Raw genomic sequence first — 14,015 nt, 5'->3', positions numbered from 1 at the left:
TGGCCCCACAGCCTGCTCACTGATTCGCTCGCCACCTTCTCGTCTGCCCTCTGGGCCCTGTGATGCTTCTCCATTTCTATGATACAAGTCTGCATCCTCTGTGCCTGTCTGCTTCTTCTCTGATGGGGGTGCTCAGTGTGCAGGCTATCCCTTCCAAGGGTGCAAATTCCTGGGCACTGCCCTCCAGGGTTCCCCATCCCCTGAGGGTGCAGGCGGTGCTGCCAGGGGCCCTGCTCCCACTCCATCCGGTCCCACCCTGTTCCGCTTCCCGCCCTGAGCATGTATAATGGATGGTGTGTCTGTGTGCATGTTGTTCCTTTGACAGCCCTTGGGCTTGAGCTGTGTAGGCAGAGGGGCCGGGGCCCCATGTGGTGCAATCAACCACATGTATAACTACTTCCTCCAAGTTGCTGACTTAGAACAGGAAGCTTCGCGCCTTCACCAGTGGGGTCTCCAGTGCCCAGTGTCTTCCCAGACCCGTGAAGCACCAGCCTGGTGAAGAGCAGAGCTGAAGCCCCTGCCAGTCCAGCTGGGACACCCCTGCCGTGGTCTCCAGGGCATCCAGGGGTGAGTGGACAGAGGCTCCTCTGTGTCCGGGCTAGCTTCTCTGGAGGGGAACTGCTCAGCCTTGAGGCCCTGGCTGCGGTCTTTCCTGAGGGAAGCAGCTCCGAGGAGCCCAGGCTGCAGGGGCCCCGGTGGCCCTGGTGGTCCGCTCCAGGCCGCTTGAGCTGAGACCCCGCAAGGGGAAGTGCTGAGCCCACTGCTGCAGAGCTACTGGCTGCTGGGAGGCACGTAACCAAGGGGATGGGACCAGCATGGCGGAAGGATGCGCTCAGACCTCAGCCTCGGCCCCACTGTGGGAGTCTCTCAACAAGGCCCAGGCACTTACTGAGCCCTCAATGTGGGGGCCGCGAGGCCCCGCAGAGCCAGAAGGAGGCTGGAGGCAGGGCAGGCCCCTCTGGGGGGTACGGGGTCTGCGTGGCCTGGCTCTGCAGGAGGGTTCCCGGGCCTCCCCCTCCTCCCCCTGCCCTGTGCCTTCCTCTTCCTGCCCTGGCCTGTCCCCATCCTCTCTTTATGCTTCCACGGTTGGCCGGGCAGGTCTGTCCTCCAGCAGAGCCCCTGTGTGTGTGTGGTACCTCTGAGTATGTACGTGTCTGTGTGTCCATGGTGCATTTTGTGTCTGTGTGTGTCTGTGTCTGTGTGTGTGTCTGTGTGTGTGTCTGTGTGCATGTGGTACCTCCGAGTGTATATGTGTCTCTGTGCATATGTGTATGTCCACAGTGCTTTGTGTGTGTCTGGCTGTGTGTGTATCCAGGTGCGTTGTGTGTGTGTCTGTGTGTGTTTGTGTCTCTGTGTGTGTGTGTCTGTGTGTCTGTGTGTGTGTCCACAGTGCATTGTGTGTGTGTCTGTGTGTGTTTGTGTCTGTGTGTGTCTGTGTCTGTGTGTCTGTGTGTGTGTGTCCACAGTGCATTGTGTGTGTGTCTGTGTGTGTTTGTGTCTGTGTGTGTGTGTCTGTGTGTGTGTGTCCACAGTGCATTGTGTGTGTGTGTCTCTGTGTGTCTCTGTATGTTTGTATCTGTGTGTGTTTGTGTCTGTGTGTGTCTGTGTGTCTGTGTGTGTGTCTCTGTATGTATCTGTGTGTGTTCGTGTCTATGTCTGTGTGTCTGTGTGTGTGTGTCCACAGTGCATTGTGTGTGTGTGTCTGTGTGTGTGTCTCTGTATGTTTGTATCTGTGTGTGTCTGTGTACGTGTCTGTGTATCTGTGTGTCTGTGTGTGTGTGTATGTCCACCATGCATTGTGTGTTTGTGTCTGTGTCTTTGTGTGTCTGTGTCTGTGTGACTTTGTGTCTCTGGGTGTCCATGGTACATTGTGTGTGTGTGTGTGTCTATGTGTGTGTGTGACTGTGTGTCTGGGTGTCCACAGTGCATTGTGTGTCTGTGTGTCTGTGTGTGTGTCCATGGTACATTGTGTGTATGTGTGTCTGTGTATGTGTGTCCATGGTACACTGTGTGTCTGTGTGTGTGTCCATGGTACATTGTGTGTGTGTGTGTCCATGGTACATTGTGTGTGTGTGTGTCCATGGTACATTGTGTGTGTGTGTCCATGGTACATTGTGTGTGTCTGTGTGTCTGTGTATGTGTGTCCATGGTACATTGTGTGTCTGTGCGTCTGTGTGTGTGTGTCCATGTACATTGTGTGTATGTGTGTCTATATATGTGTGTCCATGGTACATTGTGTGTGTCTGTGTGTCTGTGTATGTGTGTCCATGGTACATTGTGTGTCTGTGTGTGTGTCCATGGTACATTGTGTGTGTGTGTGTGTGTCCATGGTACATTGTGTGTGTCTGTGTGTCTGTGTATGTGTGTCCATGGTACATTGTGTGTCTGTGCGTCTGTGTGTGTGTGTCCATGTACATTATGTGTGTCTGTGTGTCTGTGTGTGTGTGTCCATGGTACATTGTGTGTCTGTGCGTCTGTGTGTGTGTGTCCATGTACATTGTGTGTATGTGTGTCTATATATGTGTGTCCATGGTACATTGTGTGTGTCTGTGTGTCTGTGTATGTGTGTCCATGGTACACTGTGTGTCTGTGTATGTGTGTCCATGGTACATTGTGTGTCTGTGTGTCTGTGTGTGTGTGTCCATGGTACATTGTGTGTCTGTGTGTGTGTGTCCATGGTACATTGTGTGTGTGTGTGTGTCTGTGTGTGTGTGTCCATGGTACATTGTGTGTGTCTGTGTGTCTGTATGTGTGTCCATGGTACATTGTGTGTCTGTGTGTCTGTGTGTGTGTCCATGGTACATTGTGTGTCTGTGTGTCTGTGTGTGTGTCCATGGTACATTGTGTGTGTCTGTGTGTCTGTGTATGTGTGTCCATGGTACATTGTGTCTGTGTGTCTGTGTGTGTGTCCGTGGTACATTGTGTGTGTCTGTGTGTCTGTGTGTGTGTGTCCATGGTACATTGTGTGTGTCTGTGTGTCTGTGTGTGTGTGTCCATGGTACATTGTGTGTGTCTGTGTGTCTGTGTATGTGTGTCCATGGTACATAGTGTGTGTCTGTGTGTGTGTGTCCATGGTACATTGTGTGTGTCTGTGTGTCTGTGTATGTGTGTCCATGGTACATAGTGTGTGTCTGTGTGTGTGTGTCCATGGTACATTGTGTGTCTGTGTGTCTGTGTGTGTGTCCATGGTACATTGTGTGTGTCTGTGTGTCTGCGTGTGTGTCCATGGTGCATTTTGTTGAAAGCAGGTCTGCTTCTTCTCTCAGGGTCCAGAAGGCTCCTGAGTTCTGGCCTAAAGATGTGAAAATGCAGGGAGACAGTTAAGATTTAGGGTGTCATTGGGTGTGTGACCTAAATCTCCCACAACCAGGACCTTGGAGGCCTGTCCCCCTGGGAGTGGAGGGACAAGGGTCCAAAGACCCAGATGAGTTCAGGGAGAGGGGACTCTTGGCTGCCATGCGATTTGTCCCGACGGGAGTAAATCGAGATATTTCCTGGGGGCTCGGCCGGCCAGGCAACCAGACTCAGCCCCGCCAGCCTTGGGTTTCCGAGCTGAAATCAGCATGGGCGTGCCTGCCCATAGCTGTCAGCTTGGACCAAGCCAATGCAGCCCTGGGGCAGGTCACAGTCAGCTCCTGGAGGTTTCTGAGAGGAGATACCCCAGGTAGTGTGGGGCCTCTCCAAAGCTCAGCAGAGGAGGCACCACTGTCCAGGGGATGGGAGAGGCCCACCCACACACTGGCCGGATGGGTGGGGGCCAGGCTGGCTACTCAGCCTCCATCTGTGAAGTGGGCTAGTAGTTTGCACTCCAGCTGACGATCTAATCGGCTTGTGATTCAAAAACCACTTCCCTGGGAGGCGATGTGGGCCTGTGGGGAAGGCTGGCCTGTGTCCATAGGGCCCCACAAGTTGAGCTCAGGCCACGCCTGGCTGGTTACTGGACTGTGAAGAGGTCTTCACCCCATGGGTGGGGCAGCATGGAGCCCGAGGCGGCCCTGTGTGAGTCTAGCCCTGCTTCTGGAAGGCTTGTGGGGGCGGGGCCCGGTAGCCTGCACACCTGTCACTGCGCGTGTCCCTCAGTCCCTCTGGAGCCGATGTCACAGGGGCAGCTACCGGGAGCTAGTGACTGAGCCCCCGTGAACAGCGGGGCCAGCTGAGAATGCAGGCTCTGGGAACAGTGAAGTCCCAGTGACACCGCAAGTGGGCGGGGCTACGATGCTAATGTGGCCCCTGTCTATTTCACTTTTCCCCAAACAAGACCTAAAATGGGCTGTCGGTTCTGTTGTCATCTCACCCAATCCCACCTGAGCCATGAGCCGAGGTCTGAAGGAGGCGCTACCCAAACCCGCCGCCCCTACTGAGCGAGTGCCCAGCGGGGTGGGGGGCGAAGCCCCAGGGGCCCCGGGATGCCAAGACCCACCTGTCCCAGCCGTGTTGCCACCTGTCACCCACCTGGCCTCTGGGGCCCTGTCCCTGGACATGAGGTCATGGTCAGGCTAATGGAGTCCATGTCCAGCCCTGCAGTGGGCAGGGAACCTGGACTGTTCAGAAAGAGCCATGTCCCCTGCCTTCCCCTCCCCAACCTCCCCTATCATCCCCCAATCACCCCCCGACCCTGGGCAGGGCAGGCCATGCAGACAGCAGCCCTAGGGCGGGCCTGGGGTTTCCAGTCGCTCCCACCACTGGTGAGTGGGCATCTTGGTGAAGCAGCACGTGCAATTAAGTCCCCAAGCTGCCAATCTGTGACCCGGGCAGGTTTTCCTGCTTGTTCCAGGGTCCCCCCCAATAGCCAGAGATGTCTAGGCTGCTCACCGTCCCAGCAGTCGAGCAGCAGGGCTGGGGTGCCAGGGAGCCAGCAGGCCCAAGTTTCCGCGTGAGTCCTGGCATGATCCCCGTTCAGCATGGCACCCCATGAGGCCAGGTCTGCAACCGTGCGCATGGACTCGGGGCTGGGGTGCCACCACTGCAGGGCTCTGCTGGGGGCAGAGAGATGTGGGAGCCAGGCACCCTTGCCGCTTCTGAAACACACAGAGCAGGAAGGCACAGCTGTGCCCACCTACCTGGAGGTGCTGTCAAAAAATGCCTCCAGCAGCTTTCCCTGAACCTGGGGTGCTTCTCCTGGGAGCTATGAAGTGTGGGCTCCCCAGAGAGACAGAGCCAATAGGACATGTGCACGTGTGTGTGTGTGTGTGTGTAAACATGTGCACATGTTTGCGTGTGTTTGTACAGACAGAGAGGTTGGTTTGGTGGAGCTGACCTGTGAAACTATGGAGGCTGGCAGACTGCAAGTCTGCAGGACAGGCTGGAGAACCCGCAGAGAGCTGATGCTGCAGCTGGAGTTCCAGGCCATCCAGACGCAGAGGTCTCTCCTCCTGGGGGACACCATCTTTCCTTTAAGGCCTTCAACTGGTTGGATGAGGCCCAACCACAGCATTGAGGGCGATCTGCTTTACCCAGAGTCCACTGATTCAGTGTTGACTCCATCTAAGAGACATCTTTGCAGCCACATTCAGAGCAGAGTTTGAGCAAACATCTAGGTCCCTTGGGCCTGTGGACTTGGCACATGAGACTCACGCTCACAGCACCCCTGTCTCTCTGTGACCAGGAGGAAACCGAGGTCCAGAAGGCGAAGTCACTGTGACCCGTCCACAGTCACTTGGCACCGGCCATAGACTTGGGCACATCAACCCTGGTGTCAGGCTGATGGGGGCCCCAGTTCTGGCAGCTGTCCTGGCTTTGGGGCTTAGGGACCCTCAGAGCCACCATCCCCACCCCTGGGAGTGGGGAGCAGGTCTGGCCCCCGACCCCTGGGAATGGGGAGCAGGTGTGGCCCCCGACCCCTGGGAATGAGAGTTGGTCTGGTTCCCCCACCTCTGGGAATGGTCTGGCCTCCCCACGCCAGGGAGCTGCTGACAAATTGAGGCTGTGGGTGCCAGTGGCAGCCAGGCCCTCAGGGAGGCTGCTGTGAGCATCACCCAGCCCTGGTCCTCTGGGACCTGGGGTCCTGAGTGGCTGTCCAGGCAGGGACCACGCCCGCTGCCTGAGGCTCCCCCTGAAGACTGGCTGTGTCTACCGTGGTCCGATCGCTCTGGCCCAGGCCTTCACAGCCTCCGCCCTCTGCCCAGGGGTCACCACAGAGCCCACAGTGTGGGATCAGATTCCTGGGTGCTCAGATCTGGCCAGTCTGCAACGCAGAGACCTTCGCACCCATGGGGCCTGATTCCACTACTCTGGAAGCTTCCAGGGGAGGGTCTTCCAGGGGAGTTGTGCCCTGGGCTATAGCTAGGAGTAGCTGGAAGTGTTCCCTGGCTGGATGAGGAGTAAGTCAGGGACTGAGGCCAGCCTCCTCGACGGGCGAGACCTCAGCGGGGCCAGGGCTCCTGCCTGAGCGGCCTCCCCTAGCGTGGGACACGCGCCCTCTTCCAGTGCTCCGAGGGCGGGGACACACAGAAGGGCCGCCCAGCGGGACCAGTGCTTCCACCAATCTATGTTTTTACTTTGTAAACATGTTTATTTGTATATGGTTACAAAAGACGAAAAGTAAACACTTTATAATTAGCTGCGGGTTGGAACCATTCAACTGTGTTCTGGAGGCCCTTGTTGAATATCTAGTGATGAAAATCCACCAATTCATTTTTTTTTAATATTTATTTTTATTTTGCCGTGCCAGTTCTTAGTTGCAGCAAGCAAACTCTTAGTTGTGGCATGCGGGATCTAGTTTCCTGACCAGAGATTGAACCCGGGCCCCCTGCATTGGGAGCACAGAGTCTTAGCCACTGGACCACCAGGGAGGTCCCCAATTCGTTTTATAAACAGCATGGATGTGGCTGTGCGTTGGCTTTGCAGTGGTGAGGGTTTCAGGGTAATGGGAGTTTGGGGGAGGGACAAGGGTCTGGTGTACCACAAGGGCTTGGCAGAAGTCAAAATCCTAGAATCGAGAACAGTGCCAGAGACCAGACAGGTAGCACTTGTTCCGAGAATGAGTGAATGAGTGACCGAGTTGGGAGCCAGAGTCCCAGCAGAGAGTCACTTGCCCTCAGTCTGTGGACCGAGGACTGCCCTCTGTGCTCACTGGGGACAGAAAAACTGACCACTTTGGGACTCCAGAGACATTTTAAAGCAATGCATCGACCACCACAGAATTGAAATTTTCTTAAATGTATGAATTTTTAAAAAATCAGTGTATATGTTTATTGTAGAAGTTTGAAAAATACAAACCGGGATAATGAAAATTGAAAACACTTAACAATGCTGCCATCCAGCAGAAACGGCCTAGTTTGGTTATTTTTCACTTACTTTTTTTTTCACACAGCAACATTTTCTTGGAAAAATCGAGCTGGACTCACCGTTCACACATTTTCATGCTGTGTAGGCTCCACTCGTGAGCATCACAGTTGTTAAAAACAGCGTCCAGTTTGATAACTAGACCAGGAATCTAGGTATTTTGATTAGAATACCTGATTATCATCGAGAGCAGCCTTTTCAAATGTTTGATAACAAGTTTCATTTCTTCTCTTCTGAATGTTGTGTGTACAAGAGACTTTTCTCTGGGGTATTTGCTTTTTTGCTTTTATCCCTGAGATTTCCTTAGACACAAAAATTACCATTCACCTTCTCCATGAGACAAATACTGAATGTTTTCATCGGCTCAAGTTTTTATCTACAAACTTTTTTTAGAGTCAGTCTTCTTTTTTATTTAATGTATTGAAGTGTAGTTGATTTACACTGTTTCAGGTGCACAGCAAATCGATTCATTTATATATATGTATCTATAGTAATCCATGTATACTGTCCTTTTCAGTTTCTTTTCTATTGTGTGTGCGTGCAGGTGTGCTAAGTTGCTTCAGTCGTGTCCAACCCTGTGCAACCCTATGGACCTTAGCTTGCCAGGCTTCTCTGTCCGTGGATTCTGCAGGCAACAATACTGGCGAGGGTTGCCATTTCCTTCTCCTTCCCATTATAGTTATAGGTTATTACAGACATTGAATATGGTTCCCTTCCCTATGCTCTACAGGAGGTCCTTGTTATTTATCTGTTTTATACATAGCAGTGTGTAAATGTTAATCCCAAACTCCTAATTTATCCTTTCCCACTCTCTCCCCTTTGGTAACCAGAAGTTTGTTTTCTATGCCTGTGAATATGTTTCTATTTTGTAAATTAATTCATTTGTACCAATTTTCAGATTCTACATGTAAGTGATATGATATGGTTTCATATCATTTGTCTTTCTCTTTTTGACTTACTTCACTCAAACGACAATTTCTAGATCTATCCATATTGCTGCAAATGGCATTATGTTGTTCTTTTTATAGCTGAGTAATGTTGTTGTTCAGTCACTCAGTCGGGTCTGATTCTTTCTGACCCCATGGACTGCAGCACAACAGGCTTCCCTGTCCTTCACCATCCCCCAGAGCTTGCTCAAAGTCATGTTCATTGAGTCAGTGATGCCATCCAACCATCTTATCCTCTGTCATCTCCTTCCCCTCCTGCCTTCTATCTTTCTCAGCTTCAGGGTCTTTCCTAAAGAGTCAGGTCTTCATGTTAAATGGCCAAAGTAGTGTAGCTTCGGCATCAGTCCTTCGAAAGAATATTCAGGCTTGATTTCCTTTAGGACTGACTGGTTTGATCTCCTTGCAGTCCAAGGGACTCTCAAGAGTTTTCTCCAACACCACAGTTCAAACGCATCAATTCTTCAGCTCTTAGCCTTTTTGATGGTCCAACTCTCACATGCATACATGAATACTGGAAAAACCATAGCTTTGACCATATGGACCTTTGTTGGCAAAGTAACGTCTCTTCTTTTTAATATGCTGTCTAGGTTGGTCATAGCTTTTCTTCCAAGGAGCAAGTGTCTTTTAATTTCATGGCTGCAGTCACCATCTGCAGTGATTTTGGAGCCCAAGAAAATAAAGTCTGTCACTGTTTCTATTGTTTCCCCATCTATATGCCATGAAGTAATGGGACTTGGATACCATGATCTTAGTTTTTGAATGTTTTTTTTAAGCCAGCTTTTTCACTCTCCTCTTCCACCTTCATCAAGAGGCTCTTTAGTTCCTCTTCGCTTTTTCCCATAGGGGTGGTATCATCTGCATATCTGAGGTTTTCGACATTTCTCCAGGCAAACTTTTCTCCTGGCTGAGTAATATTCCGTTGTATGCTGCTGCTGCTGCTAAGTCGCTTCAGTCGTGTCCGACTCTGTGCAACCCCATCGACGGCAGCCCACCAGGCTCCCCCATCCCTGGGATTCTCCAGGCAAGAATACTGGAGTGGGTTGCCATTTCCTTCTCCAATGCATGAAAATGAAAAGTCAAAGTGAAGTCGCTCAGTCGTGTCCGACTCTCAGCGACCCCATGGACTGCAACCTACCAGGCTCCTCCATCCATGGGATTTTCCAGGCAAGAGTACTGGAGTGGGGTGCCATTGCCTTCTCCATTCCTTGTTTATCTTCCAACAATTCATGGGATCTATCCTCTGTCTCTGAGATATGTTCCAAATCTTCTTTATCCATTCCTCTACTGATGGACATTTAGGTTGCTTCCATGTCCTGGCTACTATAAACAGCACTGCAATAAACAACTAGGATGTGTCTTTTCAAATTAGGGTTTTCATCTTAGAGTCTATCTTCTTCACAGTTTCTCCCTTCGTTTTTATGCTCAGCAGCCTTACTCTGAAACACACAGTCTCTCACTCCTTTAATCATTTCATTTCCTGCACCTGGGTTGACCTGGCCCGTGATGTGAAGGGGGCGCGTCTCTCCAGGAATGTGCTCTGCCCTGCACCTTCCAAGGCCAGAGTCCTGCCGCTCACTTCTCTCTCCTGGCCACTGGTCTGAGGGCCAGGGCGGCACCAACTCTATCCCAAAGCTTCTAGATGAGTTTCAGAGGCCACTGCCCAGCTGGCAGCCACCTTGCCCGTTCCCTTTCTAAGCTCCCGGGCAACTGCCACATACACTCTCTTCCAGATGACCTACTAGATTGCTTTTTCCAAAGAAATGGGCTTCGGTGTATTTATCAATTTTAGCTTTTGGGTTTGTTTTCAGACTCTCCAGCTTCTTCTATTGTCTCTTTCCCACCTCCCTCACCCTACTTCCTGCGCCCTTGGCTCTTTCTCTCACCTCGAGCTCTCTGTCCTGCAGGTGAGCGTATCATCACTCTTTTTCATCTGGCACAAAGCCACCTAGGCCCTTGGGCTTCTATCTCCGCAGGGACAGAGGTTTTCACCGTGTTGATCAGTGAGCACTGTGTGCTCTCCTTTCTGACATGTCCGTAAACATTAAACTTGATTTCCTCTTGGACTTAAGCAATATTGAGCCAAGTGCCTTAAAGGTTCCAATTAGCAAGTGTATGGGGGGGCATCAATTTTTTTTTTTTCCATTTGGCCAGAAACTATGGCCCTGAAAATTTCTGCCACGGACAGTGAACTGAGCAGTGATGAACGTTATGTGGTGGGTTTTCATGGACCTGAGAATGTGTGGATTCGGAGAATCGGTGGGTGGTTTCCTCCTCTTCCCTGGTCTGTCTGAAACTCTAAATCCTGGAGTGGGGGTGGGAGTTCCAGCCTCTGTTGCAATCAGCTTCTGTCCAATTCTTTCTTGTCTTTACATAAAGCAGACACAACTACATCTTAACTTTGTCTTTTTGGTTTAAAAGGTTGATACCTGTCTAAAGGTTGATGTAAACACTTTTTCTACATGAAAGAGGCTTGGATCCTCACCTCCCAGGGTGAATTCTGGACCCTGCCTTCTCCTCTTGTAACCTGCTCCCCAGGGCGCTGTTGTTCCTCGTCACTTACTGGCCTTGCCTCTGGGTTTATGGCCTGACCTTGGTCAAGGGCAGGCTCTGATGGCAATCGAGGGGCCTGGTCTAGGGGTCTGCACTTTGGCAGAGCCTTTGTCTTTGACAGGAAGCTGATCTGACATCAGCTCTCCCTGCCTCGGATGTGGGCCTCCCACTGCTTCTTGCTCAAATTTTTCTTGCTTTGTTGATGTTTCCTCTTTTTCTTGTCTTTTACCAAATGTGAACTATGGGTGTTGTGGTGTGTGGGGGGTTTGAGAAGAATAGATTCAGTTTTTCTTCTGAGTCTCAGTCCCTGAAGCTCAGAGCTCGGTCCACTGTGAAGGGTGAGCCTCAGGGTGCCTGGGGTCTCCGGATGAACCACCTCCTGTGGTTGCACTCAGTTGCACCAGTGCCCCCCCCCCCCGCGCTGGGCAAGGTCAAGCTCAAGGGTGACTCTGATGCAAAATCCTTGGCAGTGAGGTAGGGGTGGCCTTGGGTTTCTGAACCTGCCTGGACTTGGGGTTTTGCACCTTGAGTCCTGGTGCTGGGCTGCCCTTTGATCTGAAGAGAGTGCATCAGGGAGGCACCACACACCTGAGCTCGGGTGGCCAGGGGGAGCGCCCCTCCTCCTTGCTCTTGGACCAGCTGTCCCAGCTGAGTCAGCGCCCCAAGTACATGAGGGCTCTTCAAGCTGGTCCAGGCCCATGAGCCCCTCCAGGCACACAGAGAGCTGAGGCAGAGTGTGTCACTGGGGGACCCAGACTGACACTGACCTGAGCCATCAGCACCTAGAGGGGCCTTGGTCTGCAAAGCCCCATGATGCTGGTTTCAGACATGAAGGCTCTGATAGTCAGTCCTGGCTGTGGGGCACAGGTGCTGTGACCTCTGCCTGCCGCTGAGAGCAGGGCTGGCTGCAGGCCCTGCCTCTCCTGCTCCCAGCTGGCCTCCCTTAGCTCCCAGAGCTGCCGTGTGCCCAGGTGTCCTGTCCCTGAGGGGCTGTGGACACCGGGGCCAGGGTGGAGCCGTTGGCGTGGCTGTGCCAGTGCTTGAGTGAGGAAGCGAGTGGGGACGACACTTGTGAGGACAGACCCCACCCCCCAACTAGCTTCCTGTGGTCAAGGTCAGGACCTGCGGCCTGTGGGTGATCAGCTGTGATCAGCTCCCCTCCCCTCTCCCTGCCCCCCACCATCCCCCTGTGTGTAAGGGGCTCCAGCTGTGAGCAGCACAGGGTCCACAGCCTGGTGCTGAGGGGCCTTAGCTTCCCCAGGCCAGGATGGGGTTACCTGCCAGCTGTTGACCCTTTGGCGTTCCGTCTGTGGCCACAGGAACAAGCGTGGAGAGCTGAGATTATAGCCCCTCTACCAGGCCGCATGCATGGTTGGGGCACTTGTGGGGGGGGGTTCCCCTCCTCTACTTGGAGCCACTTCTGGCTCAGATGTGGGGTGCTCTCCTGAGGCTACCGGATCTGGCAGTGCCCTGGTCAGCCGAGGTCATGGGCACACAGGGCCCCACAGGCCACCTGGCTGCGGAACCTGAAGAGAACGGGAGAACTCTGGGGCAACTCCGGGCTTTCACAAATGGGTGGGCGTGCAGTGAACCGAAACCTTCTTCCCAGATCCACTCTGTGACTCTGGAAGCCAGAGCAGGGCATGAGTTCTGCTTTTGACCTGAGCAGGAAGGATCCACGGTTCCATTTTGACACTTCTGGCTCCTGATTGTAAACTTGACAGGGACCAGGGAGCAAGGTCGTCTCCAAAAAGACAGCAGGGTGAGCCTGGGTGGAACTCAAAAGGACTGGGACTTCCCAGGGGCGCCCTGGGGTCCTCCTCCACCCAGAGCCCCTGGGACACATGCAGAGGTTATGCGAGAGCAGAAGCTAGGGCACGACCCAGCCCCCCGGGCACCCAGAGCCCACAGGCCACAGCAGGGGCCACAGCAGGGACCATGTGGCCCGCCACACAGGCACACCTTGGGCCGCAGCCTCTGCGGGCCCAGATCTGGGACCCCGAGGCCACCACACTGGCCAACACCCTCAGCAATGCACTGGGCGAGGTATTCAGGGCAAGCCTGTTCATCTTGGTTTGATCGTGGTTTCTGATAAAACACTCCCACTTCCTGTCCGTTGCCTCTGGTTTGCTGGCTTCTCAGCACCCTCTCCACTCTCTTGGTATCAGATTAAAAGGCCGCAGCCCTACAGGTTTCTCAGACCTGGGAGCTCTTGTGCCCAGGAAGCCCTGCCATCCCTCCTGGAAGCTGAGCTGGAGGAGGTCTGTCACTCTGGGCCGGACCTGGGTCCTGGGGCACTTCCAGGGAGGGGTTAGGCAGCATCTCCCCGAGGGCGGAGTTGGCCGGCTGGGTCCCGCGCAGCAGGCAGTGGGTTTGAAGGTGCTGCCTCCACCTCCAAGTCCCAGGGCCAGGACCAGCATACCAGCCTCCCGCCCCGCCCCGACCATCGTGCCTCGGGAGCACCGGGACCAGTCAGCGATGACCCAGCTCCCGGTCCATGCCTCACTCCAGGTGCTGGGTTTTTAAGCACAGCAGGTGCGGAAAAAGAAAAACACGGAAGTGGTGGCCTACAGCTGGTTGCTGCAGGTAGGGCCGGCGGTGGCGCTGCAGGCCTGTGTGCTGGCCACCAGCCCAAGCTCACGGCCTGATGCACAGAGAGGCCGGACAAACCGAAACACCCAGGAGCAGCGAAAAGTCTACTGCAGGGCCGAGCAAAGAGGCTGTGGCTCAGGCCCGACCCCCAAATCCCCGAGCATTTCTAAAGGCAAAAGGAGGGAGGGGGCTTAGCAGGGTATGCGATCAGTTTGTGTGCAGTTCTCTGATTGGTTGATGATGAGGTAATAGGGCAGGATCACAAGGGTTAACATTATCAGTCCTCAGGATCCAGGGCCATGTGTTCATGGTCATCATTCAATCAGCTTCTTCTGTTTGGTGGGGATCTTAGCATCTGTCAAACAACCCAGGAAGTGTCTCAGAGACTGTTATCTAGGTACTTCAGGGAGAAACTAAACCTCTGTGACTGCCACATGGCTGAATTACTGTTTAAATTCTTACCAGTTCTCCCGGCCCAACTGCTGCTGTCCTTACACATTCACGTCCTTCGGATCATTAATTCTCCGGCCAGGCTTCTGTGACTCAGGGGAGGCCTGGGAGACCACAGCTTTTCTGTAAACAAGAGGCAGGCAGAGGATGGGGTGGGCAGGGCCTGCCCAATCACACCTCCTCGCCCTGGGG

At 53.4% G+C, this 14,015-nt stretch overlaps 1 protein-coding gene across 1 annotated transcript in view; it reads left to right on the top strand.

Moving 5' to 3' along the window:
* Positions 1–488: 488 nt before the first annotated feature.
* Positions 489–14,015, top strand: part of ITGB2 (integrin subunit beta 2) — a 31,359-nt gene continuing 17,832 nt past the window's right edge. Inside the window, 1 exon segment of the mRNA NM_001009485.1 lies at positions 489–567. The gene's annotated coding sequence lies outside the window, so the exon portion shown is untranslated.

This window comes from Ovis aries, chromosome 1 (assembly GCF_016772045.2).
Source record: "Ovis aries strain OAR_USU_Benz2616 breed Rambouillet chromosome 1, ARS-UI_Ramb_v3.0, whole genome shotgun sequence".
Taxonomy (NCBI): Eukaryota; Metazoa; Chordata; class Mammalia; order Artiodactyla; family Bovidae; genus Ovis; species Ovis aries.
The sequence above is the reverse complement of the archived record's forward strand: the minus strand, read 5'-3'. Positions and strand labels throughout refer to the sequence as shown.